A 27808-nucleotide genomic window follows, 5' to 3' on the forward strand; every position below is an offset into this window, starting at 1 on the left:
TATACTTCTTATTAGTATTATTCAGCCTCTCTTAGCCTCAGTTTCCTTTTAGGAAGGAATTGTTTCTATCTTAAAGGATTATTTCATGGATTGTAAATAATGTAGGAAAAACTTTGGTCATGGCACAAGGCATATAGCAGTCAATAACTGCTATCTATTGTTGTAATTATTATGATCCTCATTTTACAAATGAGAAAACTACAACTCAGATTAAAGCATGAGTTAAAGTAGTTCATCTGGTTAAGTGATGAAGTTGGAGATTGAGACAAATTCTATCTGCATCCCCCAAGCTTCTTTTGGTTATCCCTCACCCACAATTCTATATTAATCCCAAACCTTATCTTCACTATCCCACACCACAATTTTAGTAATGGTTAGAAGCTGAGAAGTGCCACTGACTTAAATGTGCCTCCACCATTCTGTAGATATGTGTCTTTGATGTCTTTGTCCACATGGTCACAGCAAATAAACTTTTCAATAGAAAAATCAAATAAAATTTAAAATGATTCATTGTACATATCAAGCCAATAAAAGTTATATTATAACAAATAGTATAAATTAAAATTGTAAAGATTTTCAGATGATCTGAAAAGTAGGATCCTACAGTGCATAAAGGAGGCCGTGGCTGAAGGTCACCAGTTTAAGGGGAAGGTAAAATTTGAAGGTATCTATAAAAGATACCTCATTGTGTAATAGGTGCATACCAGCAGATATATTTTTCAAAATTGTAGATACCAATAGTCAGTGTGCTTATTTATGTTTATTTTGTTTTTGGTTTAAATTACCTAGAGAGTGACATCATCTCTCTAGGGTAGAGCATTGTTTTAATTGTTAATGGAATATTAGAAAAAAGTGGGTGTGTCACTGATTCCTTAGTAAAAAGCTTTATTTTCATCATAATTCTAAAGAATAAAGAGTTTCTTTTTAAAGAGAAAGCAGAAGTATGACATAGTTCAGTCCTCAGACGGAGAAAATAAGGAAGGAAAAACAGTTTCTTTTCCTTTCTTTCAGAGGGCTTTGTTTTTCTCTTACTGTAACATACTCATTAGGGTCCCATCTCTTGTTTTGAGCGCATCAGAGAGTTGGATTTTAAATACCTGTTTCTCACATATTCAGAAACAAGTAAATACTGAATGTACACTGTGTTGTGAGAATGAGCATCACAAACTTAAAGGATTCAACAGTTATTAAATTTCATATCTTCCTGTGATTTAGGGTGGAAATTTGCAGCAGAGAGATTATTACATGTTATGTCAGCCACCAGACAGAAAGGACAACAAAGTCCCGATCTCCAAAGGGAAGTTGAGGTATAAGAGACAGGAATACCAGTGAGAAGTATGAGAGAGTGGGTGGGAGATAATGTTTAGAATCTCTTTTGCTGCCCCCAATTTATGAAAATGGCTTGAAAATATTTATAGTCAAAGACCAAAATATTTCTTCAAAGAAGATTAGCTTTGATCCATTAAAAGTAATGAGTAGGAATATTAAAAAAAAAAAGTTTTAAGTACCTGAGTATCTTGCCAGCAACTGACCACCACTGCTAAAAGTGAGGAGAGACACAGCTTTCATCATTGGGACTGCAGGTTTATTTCAGGTAATGGAAATATTTTGGATGAAATAATAGATTGACTAATGACACAAATAAATCATTCTGCTAAGCCACAAAAGGGCAAAGGTCTTGGTACATAACCCAGGAGGGTGTGAAAGGCGCTTTTTAATAGGCAAGCTGCAGAAAACCAGATTGGCCTGGTTCTGCTGAACAGCAATCATGGAAACCGATTTGTTGTGTCTTAGGGACTGAGGGGAGGGGGTGGAAAAGTTTTGGCTCCTCAGTATCTAATTAAGCAGGACTGTGCTTTGGACAGCCTGGTTTGTGTGCGTGAATCTGGGTAAGAAAGAGGTGCGGTAGAAGCTTGCCTAATATGCCTACTAATTTTTGAATTTACAATTTGCTGCCAGTCTTACCATATTTTCTCAAGTAATTTTTTGAACTTCCCTTTTATCCTCATGACATGGAAGTTGATGACAGGGACAAGGATTTTTTGTTGTTGCTGTTGTTATTTGACAGATTTTTAAACCTCCCATATCATCCCAACACACTGCTCTCCTTGCTGCACTCAAGTGGTGATTTTCTCACTTTAATCAGCAATTGAATCACCTGAAGGGCTTGTCAAAACAGATTGCTGGCCCCACTCCCAGAGTTTCTGATTCAGTCTAAGGTGAGGCCCAAGGATTTGCATTTCTAGTAAGTTCTCAGGTCATTTTGTTGCTGTTGGTCAAGCTATCAAGCTCACATTCCTTCCCAGGGATCTCATTTGACATATTCTCTTCCCCACCCTTTCCACAGTTCAAGAGGTTTTGAGTGAAGCATTTCAGATTCTTTGCTTCATCACTACCCATGTTTCCAATATTTTCTTTTCTTCCAGTAATTTCTTTCCAGTATTCCAAATTTATATGAGAAAGAACTGTGTAAATAAGAAAAAAAAAGGTTTTTTTCATTCCAGTTAAATGATGATAAATATAATAAAAAGTCTTTATTTAAAAGACTATCAAGAACAGCAAGACATGTGAAACCTACCTTTTTCCTCTCAATATCTCTACTGATTCTTTGAGAGATACAGAGAAACGATAAAGCTCTATTTACTTCAAATGGCATTCTTCTAACTCACTAAAGGTGAAAGTTCCAGGAAATATTTTTCCTTTCTAAAACAAATAGCAGAGTAAATAATGTCATTTTAAACAGCATAAATAAATAAACATTATCAAACCATGGTATACAAAGAAATAAAGATTCTACCAATATAACTACTTTGAAAGCTACTACTACTGGAAGAATAATTTTATAAAGCACAAGAATTGTTTTATTTCTTTCTAAAAATTGGATACAAGGCAGTAGGTAGAAGCGTATTTATATTTTTGTTTTATATTGTTTTCTGTATTCGTGATTAATTTCATCAGTAAGAATTTTTAAGAAACAGTAAAAAAATAGGTGTTAAAAAAGACTATGAGATTTAAGTTTGTTTATTCAACTCACCTATATTGAGCGCCTAGTCTGAGCTAAGTATTATTTTAGGCAATTATAATAAAGACAAGGCGACATTTCCCTGAAAGCCTCTAAATCACAAACTAGGTAATAAGCAAATAAACAAATATAACTAAAAGATTAAAAAGAGTTAGGGTCTTGCTTTTTCAAGGGTCAAAACATACCATGAACCTGAAATAGCTAAAGTACTACAGTACTGACACAGAAAAGGATAAATAGATTAAGGAAAGAAAATAAAGTCTAGGAACATATTGGAATTTAGTATATGATAACACTGGCATTTTAAATCAGTGGCAAAATGACAGAAAATTCAAAACAGATATCTACCTTCTATCATACTCAGAAACAAATATTGATATACTAGGAGAAATACAAGATGATGTATTTGTTGTAATCTAGGTGTTATAATCATAAACATAACACAAAACCCAAAAGCCAAAAGATAAAGAGAGAATGAAAGACTTGACTGTATCTAAATATAAAATTTCTATATGGTGATAATTTCTGAAAATAATAATATGTCAGCTAACAGCATGGGAAAAGTATTCACAATCAACTGACAGCATGGAAAAAGTATTCATGATGTATAGAACAAATAATATTCATTGAACACATATTCTGTACCAAGCACCATTCTAAAAATTTACAATCACTGTGTTATTTTTAAGACTTAAAAACTATCGTTTTTTTGTATATGTTAATTAGCTTGATTTAGCCATTCCACAATGTATACATGTATCAAAACATAAAGTTGCATACCATAAATATATATAATGTTAATTTGTCAATTTTTAAATTTTTAAAGAAATAAAAACTATCAGATGTGTACTCTTATTATCCTCGTTTTATACATAAGCAGTCTGAGATTGGAGACATTTGGTAAAGTGCCAGTCATCTAGCAATAAAGAGACAAAACTGGGATTCAAATTCAGATGTCTCTGACTCCAAAGTTATTAAACACTGAGGTAAAAAGAGTTTCTATAAATTCAAAATAAAAAGGACAAAATGTAGGAAGTCATGGAAGATGAACCAAATGGCCAAGGTAATTATAATAAGACATTTAGCCTCACTAATAATCAAAGAGAAGCAGAAAATTTAGTATTACTTGTGAAAATTACAAATCCCATGTGCTTTGGCCCAGCATTTCTACATATTTTCTACTCTACAGAAATGTGAGTCTTTCTGTACATATCTTTAGGTGCATCTAGAATGTTCTTTGCAATATCATTTGTAGTATTTCAAAGACGGATATTGCCTAAATGCCAATCAATAGGGAAATACTCAAATGTATTATGCCGTACACCTATTTCAAAAGAATGAGGCAGATCTATATGTACTGACATGAAAATATGGTCATCATATATTAAGTAAAAAGAAAGTTTCAGGAAAAAAATATATATAGATAAAAAAGATCCTGTTGTGTAAAATTATACATTCTACACATGCCTATGTGCACAGAAAAATGTCTAGAAAGGTAAACCTGAAATTGTTAACTGGTTCTACTTCTGAGAAGTTATGCTGGAGAAGTAGAATGGGTATGAGGGAAAACTTTTACACATAAAATAACTTACAAAACAAAAGTTATCTCCAGTTTAGATTTCATAATTTAAAATATGTATTTTGTTAAAGGCAATCAGAAAAAAATATAATGGAAAATATTTTAAAGCAAATTTTAGTGAAAAAGTGAAAGACATTTGAACTCAAACAGTGTAGACCAGTTGTTCTTGAAGAGGATCTCAGAATGCCAGGAAAATACTTCTCACTTATATCTGACTGAAGAGTATCAGTGCCCTTTAGTGTCAGGCTTTGCTTTCATGCCGATATCAGGCCACTGATAATAAGGTCCATCCAAATTCCATTTCTGTTTTCATCCTCCATCCCTACTCTACTGTTTTAAAGCAAACAGTTGCCCTGGAGAAAAAAATTCGAGTATCCCCAAGTATCTTGATGACTTAAGGATAACCTTAATGGATTCAGAAATAATTCCATGGCATGTTCATTTAGGAACTCTTTGCAGGATGCAGTATTTGGTTAAGGGAAGCCCTACAGTGTGAAATATCTGTCCCAAGCAATTGCTATTTGAGTCACCTCTGTATTACAGAAGAGTTTTACTCTTTTCATTATTGTTCTAAAAGATCTCAGTGGACATGAATGTTTTCATTAAAATAAAAATAGAGCAGAAAAACTTGTTCATTCATAAATGCAATAAATATCTGTCCACTGATCAGCCCAAGTCTAGTTTCCTTCCTATCAAGTTCTTGTTTATTAAGACCTGTTTTTAAAAATATGATTTCAGATTATATGTTAGCTTTATGTTTCTACCTGTTTTAATAAACATATGATAAACTCAGTGCTGTGCTTAATCTATACCACTTTGATGTAATTACTGGACTATACCAATAAACTATTTACCAAGTTTGGAATTCAATGTTTCCCATTTGATAAATGTTTGAAAGGGTAAAACCTTTCAAAACAACTGGAAGGTAGACATAATTCAAAATGCTTAGGTTTTCTGTTGTTGTTGTTGTTGTTTCCTTCTCCATAAGTGACTTTTTGCAGTTTAAACCACTATCAAATTTATTTGGGCTGCTAACGCTAGTCCTTTCCTGTCTATTCCAGATGACCCCAGGAGTATGCAGGCTTGTTACTTCTTCCCCATAGCTAGTTTGAGAGTAATGAGTCAGCCTTTTTCTAGCACATCCATAGTCCCTCAGGACCCTGCATTAACTGTATCCACACTGTTTTCAAGTACGGAAATGATGGGGCATTGCTGGAGCATGATCAGATAAAAGTCCCCTTCCAACTCTCAAACCCTGACCTCCTTTTATTCATCCGAGGAGTTCTCCAGTGCTCTGCAGAGTACTGATACATGAGTAGTATGTCTGTTTGACATCCCCTCTCATCTGGCTGGGACCTGCTTACGCAGAAGTTCCCAGCAGCCCTCAAGCCCAAGGGAGATGGAACCTGGTAATTCCCTGTAACCAGCACCGCCTGTCCCCTCATTGGGGTCAGTATCCAGACTCTGGAGTCAGAGATTCTAAGATCAAGTCTTGGTCTTGCTAGTTACTGCCAATATGGCCTACAAAAAACAATTTAATTTTCTCATGCTTCAATTTTCTCGCATAATCAATAGGGATGATCCTAGCTCTCAGATTTACTGTGTCAATAAAGACTGAATGAGTAAGCTTCTCACCACATGACTAGTGCAGAATAAGTGCTCAAATAGTGATATTGTGTACTTTCTAAAATGACATGTACATATAATACATAGATATGGCCTGGCAATTTGAACATCTATCATCTTTGCCTTCAGAATTCTGCATTTATCCTAACCTGGGAAATGGGACTTCCCTTTGGAACATAGTGCTTAGAATAAACTGGAAATAAGCCTGCTAATGGGTCTTAAACTTTCTGCTCCTCCCAATGTGCTATTGCTGGACTCTGTATTGCTATAGTCCTTTCTCATCCCTGCCTCCCGTAGGTTTAGCTACCTTGTTCTCACAACCAGAAAGGGTAAATGATCAGTATAAATCCCTTGTTGGAAATGAATTATGACAGGGTTAACTTTAATCATTGAGGTCACTTTGCTGTATAGCTTCTATCTTCTTTGATCTCTTTCCTTTCTTTAAGGAAAATTTGCAGATGTAAGATAGTTCTTATTCTCTAAGGAATAGAAACAGATATATTCTAGCAAGTGTTGAAAACCTTACTTGCCAAACTAGGAAATAGAATTTCATGAGAAATAAATATATTGTCTAACACATGACTTGTAAGAGAAATGATGTTTCCAACAAAGCGTATTTTATACACTAATTTTCATGATGGCTTATTAAAAATGTACAACTTCTCATATAAAAAATAGATAAAAGCAGTCTTGTGGTAATTTGACAAATCCATGTGAAAATGTCACACTAAAGCAAAAAGTGGAGTACATATAGCAATGGAAGGTTTAATCTCTGACCCTGACAAGTTTTACAGTTAAAGGTTAAATTCAGATTTCTTAAACAAATTAACAAAAGCAGAAATGACAAATAAGTTTCTTTTCATTTGTCTGCTCTAGATCTCTGCTTTGAGAAAGATGCTGAGGTCACATCTAGGTGCAGTGGGATTTAGTGACATGTTTGAAGACAATATCTATCATGGCAATAGAGTGGGATGGGATAGGATTTGTACCATGTAGTTACCATCCCTGCTTGCTTTTGGATCACACAGACATCCTTTTGTATAGTCAAATACAATATAATTTTGTGGAGAAGGAGAAGACACTAACATTTGGTGGAAGAGTACAGAACATTAATCTGAACCAAGTGCTTTTCAAAGCACTTCACATGTACTCACTCATGGAATCATCATAATAACACTATAAATATATGCTGTTATTAGCCCTGTTTTCCAAATGGGGACATTAAAGCACAGAAAACATCAGTAACTTGCCCAAGCGATACAGCTGATAATGAGCAGAGCTTATTGACAGAGCTGTCAGGAAGTCTGACCCCACTCTGTGTCTTTACCATTTGTATTAATCTGCCTCCAAAATTTGTTGTGCAAAAAAAAAAAGGGTAAGTTTTCATTCACATCTTTCTATGGCATGCATTTTGTAAACCTAGCACCACAGAACGTTCATGTAACTAGTGATCTTGCTCATTATCTGGACCAAACTTCCATCTGTTAAAGGATCCTGTCCTTAATACCCAGTACCTCCTCAGGATCTCCCGGTTCTTCCCTTGTTGAGGAGCTCTGGAAATTCTTTGACATATTGAACCAAAATCTCTCTCCCTCTGATTTGCACCTTTGATGGAGCAACACAAACCAATCCACACTGTCTTCCACAGGAAGACAATCAACATCTTGTCAGTGAAATATCTCCACCATGGGTGAAATTTGATGAGAAAGGAGATAGCAGATTTTTAAAATAACCCGTAATTGAATAAAAGGTCATTTTATTTGAAAACTTTTTCCCTGTAAAATAACATGATATATTTTGAAAGAAGAAGATGTGAGTTCAGGTGTCCATTATGTAACCAGACAAATGGATACGTTGTTTTACCATTGCCATAGAAACAAGTGCTATGTTTATCTTATCCAGTGAGGAAGAATTTCTTGGGTCTTTCCCAAAAGTTTTGATATGTGCTACACTGAATATGGTCCACCATGTCCTTCTGGACAAAATAAATCCCCTTTTTACTGGGGAGGAGTGCTACATAGGGAAGAGGGGAACTCTACTTGAGCATTTCTTCCTATGAGCTCTGTCAATTTCTTATTTGAGATTCACAAATTCTCTTTAATATAACAATCTATTAATGTGCTATACTCATGTTTGGAGATAATGCTAATTATCAAAGAAATTAGGCTTCTAGTTCTAACCTCTAGAGAACATGGGAAAAGGCCAAAGAGGAATAATTACAGAGATGTGGTTTAATATAAAGGTTTTATATCAAACCAGATTCAGCCATACTCCAGGCCATGAAAGTGGCTTTGTAAAGACGGTGCTGAATAAAATATAGCCAATCAATGGGTTCACAAAGATCAGTCTTTAACCTTAGTTTTAGTTGAAATCATATTCATAGGCCCATTCATCTGCATACCAGTAAAGCTGAATCTTAGCTTTAAATGACTTAATGTAAGACCTGAAACAGTGTGGCCTTGGAAAGGGCATCACATAAACTATCGGGAAACCCGAGTTCCATCTCCAGCTCTGCCAACAGGTTTTGTGACTTTGGTAAGCTCATAATATTTACTGAACAACTGTTTGGCTTTGAGAACTTGAGCTGGGCATTTTACCTTATTTAATTTTCATAGCCTCTTTGTAAGTTAGGTAATACATTTACCTTGTACAGATGAGAAAATTTAGTCTGAAGGGCTAATGAACAATGCCCAAGATCACTCAGCTGATAAATGGCAAGGCTAGAATGTGATGACTGAAGCTTTTCTCTGCATTAAACTATTCCTATCACTTCACTTCCTGAGTTTTAGTGTGTACCTTTGTAGCCACGAAATCGACAGGCTCTGCACATTCTTTGCCACTTTGACATTCTTTGATTTCAGGGTAAATATTTCAATATAATGTCCTGTTCTTTTTATTATGATTATCCATTTCACTGACTGCTGACAGACCTTTTTCTTAATTTGTGTCATCTATATTGAAAATTTATCTCAATCATATTTACCAAAATATGAAATCTCTACTTAAATGGGCTTAACACACTATATCAGCAGGATATAATTTCACACTTGTGGTATCTGTAAAATAAAGCAAAATACTGCAGAATTTGACTCCTACAGTCCAAAACTATGGATACCTTTGCTGACAGTAGAGGTCACTGGCACCTTCCATCCTCTCCATCCAGGAGATGCTCCCCACAAAGGGTGGTTCTTAAATTTGTTTTCCAAAGGGTCAGGGGATGGTAGACCAGAAGCTCCTACAAGATTTTACCAAACTCCTCTTTACTTTTCCTGTCACTTTTGACCTGGTGCCTACAAATAAAGTTTCTATCATATTTGTGGAAATGGATCCCAAAACAACTGGCACTAAAAAAACCCGTAAAGAAGTTGTTGTTATGGTTGTTTGAACATTTAAGAATTGATTATGAGCATGTGAATCATGTAATCAAAAAGACCTCGGTAATAAATAGGGACATCGCTTGTCAAATGAGTTGGAAAAGTTTTGCCTGCATATATCCAGAGCTTCATCCCTGACAAAGGCTCTTAGAACCCTCCCTGATGAAATACACGTTTCAAGTTCTTGAGCGCATTTCTTAGGAGTTGACAAGTTCTCCATTAGGTGGCGCAGTGTTAACACTCTGTTAATGGCTTTTTGCCTTTTTTAAAAAGAATTTTCTTCAACTTGTTTGAAAATCTCATGATGGACTTGCTTTTATACATAGTGTTTTCACATACACTCAGCATATTTACTCCATTTGTAGAAATGTATTTTGAAATTAAGTAATTTTCAAGCTTTTATATCTTGTTTTGTGGTGGCTTGCTAATTTTAGACTCACTCATAATGGCTTCTTCCTTCAAATATTTAAATTATGCATGTCTAATTATTTTTTCTTCCTCAGAGATAAGTAGAAGCAGATATAAATTAAAAATTTACCTTTAAATATTACAGATGTTTTTAGTAAACTTCTTGGAAGTGAAAATTTGCAGAATCAAGATTATTGGTGTTGGATTGCTAGAAGCTGGTATCACAGGTGCACTCTTTGCAGTTCAACCATAGTAGTAGCTAAGTAAACAACAAGAAGGACACATGTACAAATTATGCAAATGATTCAGACAAAAACATCAGTGCATTTTAGTTATTTGAATATATCAAGTAGGCGTTTTGCCATCGCATTCAGATATTGTTCTTGTCTGATACCCTTTAGCAATTGTCACAAAACTCTGTCTCTCGTGTGTGTGTGTGTGTGTGTGTGTGTGTGTGTGTGTGTGTGTTTAGCCAAATGGAAATGCTTGGTTATAATTATTGTGAATTCTAAAAATACTGAAGTGGCCAACATTGACCAAATTGACGAGACCATTTTTTTTTTTTTTTTTTTTTGAGACAGAGTTTTACTCTTGTTGCCCAGGCTGGAGTGCAATGGCATGATCTCGGCTCACTGCAATCTCTGCCTCCCGGGTTCAAGCGATTCTCTTGCCTCAGCTTCCTGAGTAGCTGGGATTATAGGCATGCGCCACCATGCCTGGCTAATTTTTTGTATTTTTAGCAGAGACGGGGTTTCACCATGTTGGCCAGGCTGCTCTCGAACTCCTGACCTCAGGTGATTTACCTGCCTCAGCCTCCCAGCTTGCTAGGATTACAGGCATGAGCCACCACACCTGGCCTAAATTGACAATTCTCTTCACTAATTTTTCTTTAAAGGGAAAACAAAACCATATACATAGAATATGTAGTAAATGCTGTCTAACCAAGTCATTATTTCTAAAAATAAAGCTGATTAAATATTCTATTCTAAATGAAAAAAAGATTCCACCTCATATTATGACATATTGTTATATTTAGCTAAAGTGCAACAAATGATGAACTCTATCATTTATGTTCTGAAGCAAATTATTGCATTTAATTATATTGCCAGTCTGATCTCTTCAGAAGATGAGATTTTTAGTGATTGAAACTGAATTGCCTATTTGTGCTGTTTAAAGCACTGCTCTATCAGCAGCATGTGGTCATTTTGGATAGGTTAGCTCCTGGATAGCATCTCTTGAATGTACTTATCATGGTAATATTGAAACACTGTTCATGGTGTTTACATCTCAGTTAGGTTACAAAGATACATAGCTGCATTGGCTTTGCATTTTCTATTAACTTTATTTAATAAGGTCTTTGTGAAGCCCTAAACCCTAATAGAGGAGGTTTATCTGGTCAGATTGTCTGAATGAATTTTAAAATCAAAGTCTCAATTTTTTACTTTGATGTTTTCATTTTTGATACCTTAACCACAAATCCTAACCTAAAATTATTCTCCTAGAAAACTTCCTATGGAAAATAATGATTAACTTCATCTCTTAGTCTCCAGGGTAATTGTCTTTATGTTATTTAACAACAACTTCCTAAGCTGAGTATTTTAAATGGTTTACAAATTCAGAATGCTCAGGAAACTGGAAAATTCAGTAGTTGAGAGGACCTCATTCTCCCTTTTCTATCAGATATCCCTTTTTTCTCTCTACCTTCCCTGGTTGAGAAAAGGGAATAGACTTGAGAACTAAGATAATCATTTGAAAAATATGTTATTGCCCTTAGTTATAAAAAAAAGGTGTAAGAATACTTTCTCATCATTCAGATTTTAAGATTCCATCTGAATAAAGAGTTCAGCAGCTAAAATAATAAATGGTGATTATCCAACCCCTCCACTGTAAACATGAGAACATGAAGTCACAAAAAACTAAATGATCAACTAGACATCTTTCATTGGATAATTGGCAGAAACTTAACAATTAGAAATTCTATATCTTTTTTGTCATATGCTTTGACTATATTTCCATTTCCCTTCCCAAAAATAAGGAAATAACTTAAATCCAACATAATACCTCTTTACTTGAAAATTTTTATAATCACAGCATTACAATTCTCAGGGGAAAAAAAATGGTATAAAAATGTAAACCTTAATAAAAGTCCCAGGGAATAAAACTTTAAATTCATACACACAAACACACACACACACACATTTCTTCTGGATTGAATTATTACAATCATTATCAACTCACAATTGGCCAAGACAACATAACTACATTATGAATTCTAATAATTCCTAAGTATTTAAAGTAAAGCTTTTTTACAAATGCTTCTCTTAGTGAGATGAATGAAGTGTTTTGCTTTGGGGTTTTTTTTTTCTGTTTTTCTTTATTTTAACTAGTTCATGTATCCATGCTCAAAGATTCTATTTTGCAAGAAGTACACAACTATCACCCTCACTTCTATTCACAATTTTGTTTTTTCTGACCTCATTGCTGAAAAAACATGGTTATATTTAAAAGTAGGTGAAATTGGAGTTTTATTATAGTAATTTCCCTTAGTTCTATAAATTCCTCCCTAGTTACATGTCAAAAATCACATGATGATTGATCATTAAGAATTATGTGTAATCATTTTTCAGCTTAACAACTTATTTAGATCCTCCTATAATGTTGTTGAAAGCAAAGAACTGGAAACCACCAGACTTGCAAAAAGCTTTGTTAACTGGTCATTAGAGTCATTCACTTTGCCAACAAGTCCTAGGGTTTGGAGCCAAGAGGTTCTTTATATCCCCAAAAGATGCTCTATCCAAGATGAGTGAGAGGTGGGCTTTTGTTTTGTTTGTTTGGGAGAAGGGTGTTTATGAACAGGAGTTAGAGAAAAGAGAGCTCCGCATACCTCAGACAAGTGGTAAGACAGATCAGTCTTAGAAAAGAGAATATACAGAGATTAAGAACCCAATAATTGACACTCAAAACTACTCATATGCCCACCCCTTAGAAAGTATTTCCATGACAGGGTTATGTGTATACCCACTTGAAAACCACTGTCTTAGGGAAGTCTCAGGGAAGCAATGTTCTGAAGCATGAGGAATGTGGCCTTGAAATAAACATCTGTTCTCATGCTTAAGCAATCAGGACAGTCCCATAAGCTCCTTTTTCAGGGGCAAACTACCCCCTGTACAATGTTCTGAGGCCTTTGATGAGATGGCACAGCTGAAAGTCCATGATACAGAGGTCAGGTGGATTCATAAACAGCCCATTAAGTTACTGGGAAAGTAAGTTACTGGGACCAATTACTTGCTTTGAATACTCGGGTGTGACTTTCCAAATGTGAGGAAACATAATTGCGTGGGATTATCTATTGCTGTGATTGAGCTGGGAGCACCTGCATTCTAATTCAAACTCCACATAGTTGACCTGTGTGGACTTCTAGTAGATCACCCATATCTCTGCTTTCCTGTCCATAAAACAGAGGAGCAAATTAAGTATGGCCTGCTTCAAATTCTCTGTTGAATGAGTATTAGTACAAATGTGGTTTTCATGGACAAAGCCACCTACAAAAATCATTCACATTAAATAGTATGCTTCCAATTTTTAAGGCATTGGAAATTTTAAGTAACAAAAAAGTAAATTTGTTAGCATGATAATAACTGACATTTGAAATGCAATTTACTTAGTACTTGTCATTATTTGTTTATATATCCCCCAAAGTTTTCTGCATTCAGAAATTAGAAATCAATAAACTGCAGTGCTATCTATAGCATTATGTATAACATAAACTACAAAGGGGACTGTGATCTATAAATTAACATAATGTTTTTTGCGACCCTAACTACCAGCTAAAATATGCAATCTCTAGCTTTGATCCAGATCTACCAAGAGTAGAGTTCCCACAAGTCAGACAACCTGTCCTAAGAGGTCCGTACCATGAGATCAAGGGTCTTTTTCCTTGCTTTTTGGTATTTGCTAGAGTCAGGTGAGAAAATTTCTATCTCCATTCCGCACTTTCATCTCAGTGCCTTCTGAGAGCTTGTCCCTTCATATACTCACATAATTCCTTTACCCGACTGTGGGAGGATAAAGATGAGAATGAAGGCATACATAGCAGTTTATCTTGAGGAAGAGAACCCAAGTCTGCATCCAGTTTCTCCTCCAATCTAATAATATCCTTTGAATTAGAAGTTGTGCAGGGTGTGGTGGCTCACGCCTGTAATCCCAGCACTTTGGGAGGCCAAGTCAGGTGGGTCACTTGAGCCCAGGAGTTCAAGACCAGCCTGGGCAACATGGCAAAACCACATCTCTACCAAAAAAAAATACAAAAATTATCCAAGTGTGGTCATGCGTGCCTGTTGTCTCAAGCTACTCAGGAGGCTGAGGTGGGAGGATCACTTGAGCCAGAAAAGTCGAGGCTGCAGTGAGCTGTGATCCCACCACTGCACTCCACCCTGTCTAAAAAAAAAAAAGGAAAACAAAAAGAAAACAAAAAGTCACTCACTCATGAGCCCAGCTTCAGGACAAATGTTGGGAAGCCACCATTTCAGGCTCTGAGGCCAGACAGTCTGGGTTTGACTTCCAGCTACTGCCACTTAAAAACTGTGTGGCTTTAAATACATTATTTAACCTTTATGTAAATCAGTTTCTCAATGAGGATCATAATAATAGCATCTTTGTCACAGTTCTCTTTAAGATAAAGGGTAATCAGTCACATAAAAATAGTATAACCATATAAATTATCATTCAAACTGGTACGCTTTTGTGAGTGAACAGGGATGTTATTAAAATTACATCAGGACAACAGGTGTGAGCTAGTACTTTCTTGGGAAATACAGGATGTAGGGGTTTGCTCTATAATAAAACACCTGGCATGATACCTGGACTTTGCATGATACCTGGACCTTGTTAGGGTTAATGGGCTATTAACATCCTATTAATAAAATATTAACATTGCCTATGGGATTATGGTAAAAAAAATTTCTTAGAATATGGCATTCTCTTTCATATTAGCATTTTCTGAATTTGTTAATTTGCAGCAGTATTTTTTTTGTTATTTTCTTTCAGTAAGGGGAGAGAGTGCTCAAATATATATGTGTAGGAGAGCTTCTTACCACTATTTCACTTGTTTAGCCCCTACTTTAATTCCTAATTAGGCTTAGTTGCTAGAGAAAAGCTCACTTTGTCCAAGAGAAACCTAAGCATGGAGTGTAGTGAGGAGATTCCTTGTTTTTGCTCCAATCCCCACCCTTGTCAGATGATGAAAAAGGGGTGATATGAGGTCGATCCCATGGTAGTAGCAGGACTAAAGTTTAACTTCAGGAAGTTGACAACTATTTTTCTTTAGATTAAAAAAAATTTAATACTATGTCAAAAATCCAGCAAAAATAATTGGTAATTCAGAAGTCCCATGAAGTAATCTCTATACTTCTTGCCAGCATAGGGTCTTTTTAAAACATGTTCTCAGGGTCCTGGCTAGCCTAGCATCAGCTGCCCCAAAGATGGGGCTTCCATCATTTTTTGGCAAAACATCATCAAAGTCCAGCAGGCAAGGTCGTTTGACCTGGATCTTTTAATTCAACATAATCCTAATATGAGGACATACCACGTTAAATTTCTGTTAAATACAACTTCTTAACCAAAATTCACTTTGTTTGAGCCTATCTAGAGGCAGAAATTACATTGGATAGTTTAAGTTCTTTTAATATTTATTGCCCTTCTAAGTCTAAATTTAACAAAACCAGCACTCTACAGCCAGAGGACAGGATTTTTAATCTATGTAACATGAAAAGCAACAGCATATGTGAAAGTCATATTTTATTCAGGAGCCAACTAAGTTCCTTTATTCCTGATAATAATATCAACCAGAATAGCATTTGTGTAAGGCCTCTGTGTTTACAAAGTAGGCCAAGATACATATCACATGAGTACCTTATCCTTCCCATCCCACCAACTTAACATGCAGCAGGCCCAACCTTATCCATGAAGCAGCCTAACGAAAAAGTCCAAGCAGTAGTACCATAGAGCATGTTTTCTGCCCTTCTCCGCAGTCTGGGGAAAGTGTGGGACAGCTCCAGAAAAGATGAGTTCATATTCAGCCTGGGAAAGCTGCACAGTGGCCTTTCCTGCTGCTCAGCATGAAATGAGCCATGAGCAGCATGAAATCACTGACCACAGGTGTAGAGACTCACAGTGACATAAATATCTTTGCTGTTGAGCAGTTGGAGGAAAGCTGTGGGAAGATTTGCCATAAGCTCCTCCTGGCCAAATCTGCCTTTATAAAGAAATGGTCATTTAAGTCACACTGCTGCTGAGAAGCTTGGTAAGTCCCATTCCAACTTCCAATTAAAAGACCTACGAAGAATTAGAAAAACATGTAGATGAGTCTATATCTCAGACCATTTGAAGGAGAAAAGCAAAATACCACACAGTGAAAAACTAAAATCTTTCATGTGTGAAAAAAAACCTTCATAAACAAAATTTACAAAGAAAAATAAAGGCAAAATCACAATCTATATAATACATTGTTAAAAATATATCTAAGATGTTTTAAAATTCTTTCAAAAATGACAAACTAATATGAAAATATGCAAAGAAAATAGAAAGCAAATACCAAGGGGAGAAAAAAATGTATGAAAAAATGTTCAAATTTACTAATGATGAGAGATGTAAATTAATGTAATTTTTACCATACTTGCCTACAAACTAGAAGACTTTTTAAAAAATTGTGAACACCCAGCCTTAGCTAGCATATGGAAACACTATCCCACCTGATTTTAATTTTTTAACCCTTCTTCCATTTTATTAATATTTGGTATCAGAAGAAATTTTGTTTTTCTTTTATTCATTAATTTTGACATTAATTGTTTTAGTTTCTTATCAATGTAAGCAGGATATAGTTTTTTTTAACAAAATTAAAAGTTACTATCTTTTAATGGAAGATTGTATTCCAACTACATTTATTGTCATAATTGTCATGATTTGTCTTAAGTTATGCTATAAATTTTTCAATTTCTATTGTGCTTTTTTATTTTGTTTGTATGTTAAGCAGTTTTTGTCTTTTTTACTTTTAATTTCTACTGAAATATAAAAGGCAGAAGTACTGTAGCAATTATTATCACATATAAATATACCCTAAGTACTAATTGTAATAATTACTGAGGCCAGTAACAGAAGAAAAAATACAATTAAACAATTTAAAATATTAAATATGATAGCTTTAACAATTTGATAGACTAATGTGTGTTATAATTTTGGTTTAAAAAAAATTGGGCCTGAAAAAAAACTCATTGGGAAAAAATCTTAGCCAAAAAATCTAGTTACAGTATGATCCCAAATGCACAATAACTGTGCATTCTCAGCTGTGTGTGTGTGTATATATATATAATCATGGGCCATACAATGACATTTAAGTCAAACATGGACTGCATATACAACAGTGGTCCCATAAGATTATAACGAAGCTGAAGAATTCTTATCATCTAGTGATGCCATTGCCATGCTCACATCGTAGCCTTACTTTCCATGCTTGTGGTGATGCTGGTGTAAATGAACCTACTGCATTGCCAGTTGTATAAAAGTGTAACATATACAGGCCAGGCACGGTGACTCGTGCCTGTAATCCCAGCACTTTGGGAGGCTGAGGTGGGCAGATCACTTAAGATCAGGAGTTCGAGACCATCCTGACCAGCATGGTGAAACCCGGTCTCGACTAAAAGTACAAAAATTAGCCAGTTGCCACGGTGGGCACCTGTAATCTCAGCTGCTCTGGAGGCTGAGGCATGAGAATCACTTGAACCTGGGAGGTGGAGGTTGCACTGAGCAGAGATCGTGCAACTGCACACCAGCCTGGTATGTATAACTATAGTCCTATATACAACTATAACTATAGCCCCAGAGCAAGACCCTATCTCAAAACAAAAAACAAAAACAAAAACCAAAAAGTGTAGCATATACAATTATGTGCATTACATAATACGTATTAATAAATGAATATGTTACTGGTTTATGTATTACTATACCATACCTTTTATTATTATTTTAGAATGTACTCCTTCTACTTACTTAAAAAAAAAAATCAGTGAACTGCAAAACCATCTCAGGTAGGTCCTTCAGGAGGTATTCCAGAGACAACATTGTTATCATTGGAGATGACAACTCCATGTGTTTTATTGCCCCTGAGGACTTTCCAGTGGAATAAGATATGAAGGTAGAAAACAGTGTATTGATGATCCTGACCCTGTGGGCTTAGGCTAATGTGTGTGTTTGTGTCTTAGTTTTTAACAAAAATGTTTAAAAAGAAAAAAAATTAATTTAAAAAATATTATAAAATAAAGAAATAAAATATTTTTGTACATATGTACAATTTGTGTTTTAAGCTGTTTTGTTACAAAAGAGCCAAAAATTCAAAAGATTTAAAAGTTCATAAATTTTAAAAGTTACAGTAAGCTAAATATAAATTATTGGAGAAAGAAAAATTTTTTTCATAAGTTTTGTGTAGGCTAAGTGTACAGTGTTTATATGCAGTAATGTCCTAGGCCTTCACACTCACTCACTACTCACTCATTGACTCACCCAGAGCAACTTCCAGTCCTGTAAGCTCCATTTATAAGTGCCCTACACAGGTATACCATTTTAAATATCTTTAATACTATATTTGTACTGTATCTTTGCTATGCTGTGATATGTTTAGATACACAAACACTTGCCATCATGTTACAGTTGTCTACAGTACCCATTATAGTAACATGCTGTACAGGTTTGTAGCCTAGGAGCAATAGGCTATCCCGTCCAACCAAGGTGTGTAGTAAGCTATATCACCTAGGTTTGTGTAACTACACTGTGTGATATTTGCACAATGACAAAATCGCCTAAGAATGCATTTCTCAGAACTTATCTTTGTTGTTAAGCAACATATCACTGTATATATTTGTATTCATAGAAAAACAGACTGAGAGGTAAATATATCAAAATGGCAGCAAAGATTGTCACTTATTTATTAGTTTTTGGTGACTTTTTCTCTATGTATTTCTTTCTAATTTTCCAAATTTTATGTAATCAGCCGTACTGTGTTTATATCCAAAAAAAACCAGCTACTAATATGAATTTTAACATAATGCTTATCAATTAGTTTCTCAGAAAGTAAAAACATCACAGATTTGTCTAATGCCCTATAGCAAACTGTAGGGATTATTTAGAAGTCTGGAGATCCAGTTTACCATGGATAGCCGCAGACCAAACTCTTTAAGAAGGGTGAATAGTTCCAGCCACACAGCTCTTGAAATTTGCACATGGACAAATGGATAGGATGGAACTTTGAATTGCACTCAGCTACACTTTCTTTGTATGTTAGCACATAAGTCACAATCTTGTGGCGTCCTCTAGCCCATAGAATCATATACCAAGAGAACATAAAACACCTCAGCAGCTGATTTTTTAATAATAAAAGTATTCAGTATGTTTTTCTGAAGTCAATAGGAATTTAATGCAAATATAGAAGTGAATCTATCTTCCCCCACTTTCTAGCACTTAACTTCAATTATGTTGCTCTTTTACCATAAAAATAAAGGCTGGGTGCGGTGGCTCACTCCTGTAATCCCAGCACTTTGGGAGGCCGAGGCAGGTGGATCACCAGGTCAAGAGATAGAGACAACATAGTGAAACCGCGTCTCTACTGAAAATGCAAAAAAATAGCTGGGAGTGATGGTGGGCGCCTGTAATCCCAGCTACTCAGGAGGTTGAGGCGGGAGAATCGCTTGAACCCAGGAGGCAGAGGTTGCATTGAGCGGAAATCATGCCACTGCACTCCAGCCTGGCGACAGAGTGAGACTCCATCTCGGATAATAATAATAATAAGTTTGGTGTTTCATTTACAAAGTCCTAATTTGACTTTGATGCTTTGGGATTTATAATCCAATTTGTATGTCTTGTTCAGCCCAGTAGAGTGAATTTGCATGGCAATCATATTTTACAAATTATAAACCAAAACATATCAGAATTTTTTCAGTCTTTTTAAGGCTATAGTGAGTTTTCATGCCAAATCACTCATTTGTCATTTTTCTTAATGAAATTGAATTTTTTGCTATTAATATTGAACTATTTTCTACTGAATCCTGATTGATTATGAATGGGCAAAGAGAGATGCTGAATTAAGTTGATTTATAGAAAAATGTTAATGTTTATATACTCCCATTCTCTGTTTATACCACTTAAATATAATAAAGATGTATAACTTTTTCCTTAGAGCTGTCATAAAGTTTGAACATATTTTAAAATTAGGACAGTTAGAGATAAAACAAATACGAATTATTTAAAAGGAATAAGAAAAGATAGAGTTTATTAGCCATTTAAAATATACTGATTACCATTGGGCACTAAATTTGTCTCCAATTTTGCTGTAAGTAAATGCAAATAAAGAAACACAGGGAGTTACATAAAGATCAAAATAGCTGGAAATTGTATAAATAAATGTAAACATTTTATTGGATCTCAATTCAAACAAAATTTTATTACATGGTACCATGTATTTAAAATGTTGAACATCAGCACAAAATAGTTTTAACTACAATTTTACCAAAAACAGAGTGACTGTATTCAAATGGGCCAATGTATTTACCTGCCGTACATATAAAAAAGTAGTATCCTACCCATTGACTGCTGTCTTCCTACTTAATATACCTATGCAACTGTTTCACAGGCACTGAAAACTCACCAGGTCCAATATTGAATTACCTGCTTTTCGAGTCCTGCTGAATTAATCGGAGTTTTTGATTGCACATAAAAATTAATTCGCAGTCATCAGGGCAACAAGTATTTTGTTGGAAGAATCCTTGGGCGGCGAACGGAAACTGAAAGCAGCTACTCTCTTTCTTCTCCCCACAGTTCCCCCAAGGGAATGGGACTAGGCATTGGGAAACCAGGAAGTACTTTCTTATTCTCATCTCTGCTGCTGTATGCTCCTCTGCTTCATTTCACTGCAGACCTGGAATATCTTCAACAGTGGACAGGGGCCCCACAAATCCCTACTTTGATGTGGGTTCTCCAGTTCAGGTCATACAAAGGCGTGAATTGCTTCTTTTTTCTTACTCTCTAGAATTGCATCAGAGGGAAGCTTCTTTAACTTCTTGGAACACACCATGCTCTTTCCATCACAGCCTTTGCCATAGAATGCTCCGCCTTTCCCCATTCAGCAACCACCTTTTACATATGGAAAAACCAAGCCTTTCAGAGGTGTTAGGTAACTTGCACAAGAACACACAATAAATATCAGAGCTGGGATATAACCCTAGGTCATATATGCCTGATTCCAGGGACCTATACCATCTAGAAACTACTCTTTGGGTATAATTGACCAAAGAATACATTGTCAGAGACTCATAAGGAGAGTCACTGATTTCAGAGGAACACTTCTTTATAGAGCCATGCATTCATCAACTAACAATGATTTAGGTTTCTCACTATTACTAGAACACTGGGCTGAGCAATTGGTAACTAAACAGATACATAATACTAGATCCTAAAAGCCCCTGATTGAAATGGCAGAAATGAGATAATCATCATACACCAACTCTAAATGGCAACCAAGATTTTGAATACATAAAACATGATATATTTGCCAAACAAGTGATATAGTCAATAAATGTAGATCATCATATGCTACAAAATTCACAAGAAGCTTCAGAGGAGAGATGGGCCTTTGATTTAAGTGATTGGGATTTCATAAATCCTTACCCCAGGGATTTTAATGGACTTTATATATAGAAAGAAGGAGAGTGAGAATAAAACTTCCTGGGGAGCTACTGTAACATATCAACATATTATAACGTCATATACTGAATAAAGCATATAAGATCTCTGAGTTTAGATTCTTCTAAGAGATGAGAAATACAAAATCTGCAAGAAGAATAGAGTGGAAATTCTTCATCTGAGACTCTTAAACTCTAGCGGAGTCTGTTTCAGAATATAATACCATCCCCATATATCAGTGTCACCTAGAGTTTGTTAAAATACAGATTCTAGATCCTCCTCAGTTGTATTCAACTAACATCTCAGGGGATTGGTCTCAGGAATCCAGTGTTTAAATAATCTGAGCAGATTATTTTATTTTGACAACCTCTATTCCAGAAGGTGCATGTACAAGCCCTAGGAGGTACAACACATATGAAAAGGTTCATGAAGTCTTGAGCATGTACGCCTATCTGTACATGGTCAATGACTTTCATCAGATGCACAAAAAGGGTCTGCAATCAAAATGAAAAAACGGGTTAAGCATCACCAGAATATAGGAAAGAAGGCAAAGGTATTTTAAAGATTGAGAAACAGAATGGTTTCAATATTAAGGGAATAAAAATTACCTAGCCCAGGATAGAAGCCCTAATCTGAGGGAAGATCTGAGCATGTAGTGATGTTAAAAAGATGATAATTCCAAAAACTAAAAATAAGTATTTACCATCGCCACTGAAGGTGGAAGAAGAATAACTATCATAAAGCTATAGCAGAAGAAATTGAGACAGGAAGTAAATACTTCACACTAAAAATGCTAGGAATATCCCAGAGGGTAGGAATAAACTAGATAATCATCTATCCAGGAAGTCAGACACATGAAAAGATATGTTATCCAGGCCTATCTGCTTTTTCAGCAGAACACATACTATGCATTCTTGGCTATTTTTGTTATTGTAATAATCACAAAGGTCCCAATAAAGAAAGAGACTTTATGATATTTAAGGTATTTTGAGTGTGTAGCTTTATTAACAATTTAAGTTAGTCCCTTATTATATGTTCTATGTCCTTCATTAATTTTCCATTATTTTAGCAAGATGATCACTACTACAATTTAGTGATTTATTTTAAAAGGCACATGTTGAACGCATTATTTGGCTAATTTTCTACTAGAAAAATATGATAAATGTTTTATGTAATAATACCCATTTTAAATAAACTAAGTTTGCATTTATGAATGGGATACCATAAAATACATTGTCTTGGGACCCGACTAAAACGATCCCATATAAACTAGTCAATTTCATTAATTTGGTCAGGAAAATACAAACCTATCAAATATGTTTTTTAACTTTTTATAAGAGATTAAAATGTTGACTTTTCATCCAGGTGGTTTATATATACATGTATGTATGTATGTATATATGTGTGTGTGTGTGTGTGTGTGTGTGTATGCACATATATAATCAAAACAAGGATAGGAAGTTTGTAAAATGTGTTTCATGGAAAGCACTGTAACAAGCTAGTTAAGTAACTGACATAAAAATTATTTTTGTTAATTTTTGAAATAAAATTGCAAAAACTGATTAAATAAGCTAATTACTAAGGGCTAAATTTAAACTAATAATAACCATAAAAAACTGTATATTGAAGAGTTGAAAATGTATACTATAGAACTAAACTAATAAAAGCATTATCTAATGCAACGTAGTGAAAGAAAAATAACATCGGGAGACATCAGTTCAGTTCCCATTTCAGCCACCAATATTTGTCTTAATCTGTTCTGATATACTGCAGTTCCATGGGGTAACCTAGCAAATGATACCTTCATTACCCAAAATATTAAACTATATTCTTCTCATCTGAAGTACTAAATTCACATTAGAAGATGGTGGCAATGAGGGAATTTCACTATGTTCACCTAAAACTTGGAACACTGTATAAGAGAAAAAGACTTTATTACTTCACTAAACAATTTAATGAATGTTATATGAATGCTTATTTAAAATGAGGAAAATTGTCTCACAACTTTTTCTTTACATTGTTTTTTTTTTCTTTTTGTTTTCATAGAATTTCAAACTTACAAAAAAGTCACAAGAATAGTAACAAAAAATCCTGTTTGTTCTTTATCCAGATTTACCAATCCATGTTCTTTATAATTGTTGATATTTATGTTTTTTCTAAATCACTTAATGGTAAGTTGGAAACATTGTGCTACTTTACCCTAAAATATTTTGTGTGTATTTTCTAAGAACAAGCATATTCTTTTATGTAACTACGGTTGAGTTCTCAAAATCAGGAAATTTAACAGTGATATAATACCATTATTTAATGCGCAATTCATACTTAAGTTCCACCACTAATTTCTTATGTCAAGAATGACCCAAAAGAAAAAAAGTCAACAATAGTAAAAATAAACTTCATGAGAAAATACAAAAAAATTCAGAAGTTACTGAACATATGAAAGAAACAAAAAGGTTTCCTCTTGGGGGAAAAGAAAAAGATGATGCAGTAGTCCACTATTCTCTATAATTCTTAGAGATGTTACTCTTTATATGAAATCAAAATAATTCAGAGTTTTCTGCAAAGTCTCTGGTTTTTCTTTCCAAAATTAGTCAATAGGACACATTAACATTTCTTAAACAGAAGTGAATGGCACTATGAGACAGATTTCTCTAAGCGGATCATTAGAGCACAAACACAATTAATGGCTAGGCCTAGTGACAAAGTATGCCATTCACTTCCATGAAATAGTGTGTGTCTGTCTAGGGCAAGAGACATTTAGCATAGAAAACAGCTATCAGGATTTATTTCCCACTTTAAAAATGCTCTTACACTTGCTGCACACACAACTTAAAATCAATGACTGGAAGCAGGAAAGAACTGGACAGCTTCACCAGTTAAGTTACTCCTTTTCCTCAAAGACAGTAGCAAAATATTAACCTGAATGCATTATCTACACTAGTATAGACATACATACAAATAATAACATTAAATAAATACGTAAAGTTATTCAATGTGATACACGTTAAGAAGGCTGAGATTTGAGTGGATGCAACAAACTATTTCAAGTATATTTTTAAATTGAAAATTCTATTTTTAACCAGAGAACTTTACATATTATAGCATTAGCTGAGAGAGTTCAGTTTTGTTTGGTAATTCCAAAGGTCCCACAATATGGCTTAGTCAGCATCTAACTTCATAATGTGGTCACAGAAGTCATCACCGTCTCTTAGGCCAAGGACAAGTCCATAAAGAGCATACACAGCCCTTGGTAAATAAGTTGAGGTTATTTATTTCTAGTTTTAAATATGAAATTATTTCAATTTTGACATTCTGTTGTAATTTTCAACATATCTCAAGTGAAAACTACTGGACCAAGGAGAGATGCCCTATGGTCTCTATGAAAACATTATTTACTCGCGCGTTCAAAAACTGTGAGTTTATTCATAGAAGTAGTAGTGTCATAACAATCATTATCTGTGTGTCCATTTTCAGTTCATAAGACTTTAGCATACATAATGTTATGTCATCCTCATACTTACTGGTGAAAGGTGTGCTTAAGTGCCAAAGAATAAAAAGTTAAGCAAGACAGGCCCATGTACTTAAGAAATTTAAGCTTACATGGAGAAATATCCAGCTAGGTGTAATTATTTTAGTGGGAAGAATAATATTTGCCCTTCAGCTTGTTTAGGATATATTATCCCATAGATTTCAGTTGTGTAATTACCTATGTCTCATATAAACTATGTCTTATTATTATAGGAAATGCTGATTGTACTTGGAGAACTAGAGCATAAGTATAAAATGAAAAATCATAGGTCAGCAAGATTCAATAATAGTGAGTTTTACTTTCATTTCTCTGAGTATTCAAGTGAAGAATTATGGAAAGATTATTAATAGCCATGAAACAATTTGTAAATAATGTTGAGAGGCAATAGAGTTTACTGAGCTGGGAAGATTAGCATCACAGCTTAATTACTGACTAATTTAATGACCTTGGGCAAGTTTTTAATTCTCTAAACCTTAGTTTTCTCATCTGTAAGATGAAAGTAAGAATCAGTCTCTCCACTGGATTCTATATAGATTGAACACTCTATATAAAACACTTAGTGTAACTCAATAAATGTTCTCTTTTGTATTTGAATAATTCCATATGGGATTATCTATATATTTCTAAACACTGTAGGCTCTCTGGACTTGGATTAGAATAAACATTTCTTGTAACAGCTGTGTGTTTCTTCAGTAAAGCCTTGTGCTGCAATGATTTGACTGGAAAATGAAGGAGGAAGAGAAAAATGTAATGAAACTCCAGTTTCAGAAGAATATTTGTTGTCTTCAGTTCTATAATCACTGTTATGTATGAGTTTAATACTCCCTCATTATCACTATTAGAAATAAAAACGCTTCCTAAGAATGGCCTCTTTTGATATTGTAATTAGTAAAAGTGGAATTTTTTGGAAAGGGTACTGACATAGTTGAGATAATGTCTACTTACATTTATATCTTTATTCAAAAGAGTGACAATTATTTTTGAAGGAGTCAGGCTTACCATCTTGAGCAATTCCATGCACTTGTGACCAGAGAGACTACATCTTAAGAGGCAGCATTGTGTACAGGGAAATGAATGAGCTCTGGAGCAGGCTGTCCTACTTTACAAATCTCAGCTCATCCATTTACTTTCTGTGTGATTTTGGACTTGCTCCTTAACCATACTCAGCTTCACTTTCTACTCTTTAAACTGGAGATAATAATACACACTTGTTAGGGCTATTGTAAATATTAGACTGTTATGCAATCATTGTCAAACACTTGATACATGGGTACTAAATCATGTTTCTTAGCTTTATATTTAGCTATTTGGATACAGAACTTTATGACACTGACAAAACCTTTATAGTCATATTTCTACTTTAGATCATTCTTTTTATAGTGGTATTTTCAAAATTATGCTTCTGTTAGATAAAGGCATTGATCCTTTATTAACCAATGGTGGTCTGTTTTCTACTTTAAAATGTGGGGTAAAGAGATGGTCTCTAGAGCAATAAGAGTGTCTATACAACTGCTGAACATTACGAAGGTAAAAGCAGGCTGCTACCAAACCAATGAGCAGTGACCTCCAGATTTATTTCCCAAAGAAATAACATTTATAGCAGAAGAAAACTGAGTACTTTTTTAATTTACTGGGAAAGGAGAAAAAAGCCTCTAAAACATTGATACTTTACAGGTTTTAGATCTACTTACCTACTAACTTTCATGAGCTAAGAACCCCATCTGTATACTTCCTTTGAATCAGAGTAAATCCAGCCTTTCGGAGTGCTTCCCCACCTAAACCTTCTAGTACCTGTCTAAGCACCTAACAATGCCACATTTTTAAAAAAAAGTCTTTCCTTCAACCTCCTCTCCCATTGGAACCTTATCTCAATGCTTCATTAACACAGAAACCAATAGCCGTTTAGTGCTTCATCCCTCCTATTTGTCTTTGCACTTCAACAGAGGTCAAAGGCTGATAATTACATTGAAAGTATGAAGCGTAATTTGTAAAAAGTGTCAGGCTTCTGGAGGAAAGAGTTCTAGAACTTTTTGCAAAAATAAAATCATACTGGATGATTGGTGCCAAGCCATTTTTGGGGCATTTTAGCCAATACAGAAAAAATGAAAGTGTCTATCAGACATGCTTTTGGCTTATTCAAAATAAAAACCACATTAATTGAGTCCCATGAAAAAGGGAGTACAGTTAGCCCTCGCCTAATATTGTCGATGGGTTCTTGGTAACTGTGACTTTAAGCAAAATGATGTATAATGAAACCATTATTACATATTTCAAATGTAATAATAAAATGAAGTTGAACAAAACTATGTTATTAGAGTATTTTTCAATTTAGATTACCAATTTCATTGAATAACAAGGATAAAAATGAGAAAATTGACATCACTTTTATCCTCTAAAATGTTAGTCTCCAGGTTATTTTTAGAGAATTACCATCTTTAATCCCTCAAATGTGTTTCTAGGTATTTTTCCACTTCATACTTGTCACAATCCTGGAAGGCAAGTACTATTATCACCTTCATTTTGTGAAAGCTCATGAAAGAAAAGTA

The 27808-nt window shown here is 34.7% G+C and overlaps 1 protein-coding gene and 1 long non-coding RNA gene across 2 annotated transcripts in view; one reads left to right on the top strand and one right to left on the bottom strand.

Annotated features, from left to right (window-relative positions):
* CALCR (calcitonin receptor) overlaps positions 1-27808 on the top strand; it is a 152996-nt gene that overhangs the window by 13587 nt on the left and 111601 nt on the right. The gene's annotated exons all lie outside the window — the stretch shown is intronic.
* LOC129040612 (uncharacterized) lies at positions 1306-27468 on the bottom strand. The gene is made up of 4 exons (XR_008503686.1): positions 26954-27468; positions 10140-10268; positions 2579-2703; positions 1306-2465 (listed from the first exon to the last, which is right to left on the bottom strand). It is a non-coding gene; the product is annotated as an uncharacterized LOC129040612 (long non-coding RNA).

This window comes from Pongo pygmaeus, chromosome 6, assembly GCF_028885625.2.
Source record: "Pongo pygmaeus isolate AG05252 chromosome 6, NHGRI_mPonPyg2-v2.0_pri, whole genome shotgun sequence".
Lineage (NCBI taxonomy): Eukaryota > Metazoa > Chordata > Mammalia > Primates > Hominidae > Pongo > Pongo pygmaeus.